We start from the raw sequence: 1062 nt of genomic DNA, 5'->3' as shown, positions 1-1062 counted from the left end.
CGCCTCGTCACCTCCGCTGCCGGCCGCCCCCCTGCCCGGGCTGCCATTCTCCCGGCTTGTCACTCACTCTGCGCTGGACCTTTCATGTGCGCTTTTCTCTTTTCTTTATTCTTCCCTTTAATTTCTTCCTCCCTAATTGGCCCCCTCTGGCATTCCTCTCTGTGGACAGCTTGGTTTTGCCGCTGTTGAAACACCTAAACCAAACTGTGTTCGGTTTGGGAATTCGAAGGCCGTGTTAGCTTAGCAGACTGTGCACAGTTGTTTCCCCCCCCCCACCTCTGTACACTCAGAAACTCGGAGGTATAGACGTGTCAAAGTAGGAAACTTGTAAAAATCCAAACAGCGTACTTTCTGAATCTCTGCCACGCTCTCGCCCCCTCTCTCGGTCTCCCTTTTCCTGCCTGCTCTCTCTTCTACCGCAAATAGAAACATTTTGATTAACTTTGCTAGAATGTTGAACTGTTAAGCAGAGGCCTGTGTGGTTACGACTTGTTTTTGATCTTGATCAAACAATTTGCTACTTTGGGGGGTAAAGGAGCAAGGGTCAATTGTACCCGTTCAAGTTAACGCCTGAAATGGAATTTTTATAGAAATGTCCATTCCCAGGTCCACGGTTCCTGGTCATGTCATTTTAAAATCCCTAACAATGCTCAGATGTGTAAACACACAACCTTTCTCTACGTCAGGGCTTCTCCTGGAAAGCTGCTTCCCCTTTCTTCTAAAGCAGCAACAACAACAAAAACTGCCCAGGGTCAAGAGGAGGGGTTTCTACGTCCAGGCATGAGCCCTTCTGCCCTTCTAGTCCCCACTCTGTCTTCTTCCTGTGGGCTCAAGACGGGAGACAGGCCACATTCCACATTTGCCTGTGGCCACCCACCTGTCCAGTGCCTTCCTGCTGTCTGTCATATGCTCTCATCAATCATGGCTTCTGTGTCTTTATGATGCCTCTAATACAAATATCACAAACTTCACAAGCCACCGAAATGAAAATGGGGCTCAGGGGTGTGAATACATATAATGTGGAAGATGAGTCTTCAGTGGTGAATCTTGTGATACAATCAA

Source organism: Galeopterus variegatus, unplaced genomic scaffold (genome assembly GCF_000696425.1).
Source record: "Galeopterus variegatus unplaced genomic scaffold, G_variegatus-3.0.2 Scaffold1306, whole genome shotgun sequence".
Taxonomy (NCBI): domain Eukaryota; kingdom Metazoa; phylum Chordata; class Mammalia; order Dermoptera; family Cynocephalidae; genus Galeopterus; species Galeopterus variegatus.
This window is presented reverse-complemented; position numbering follows the sequence as displayed.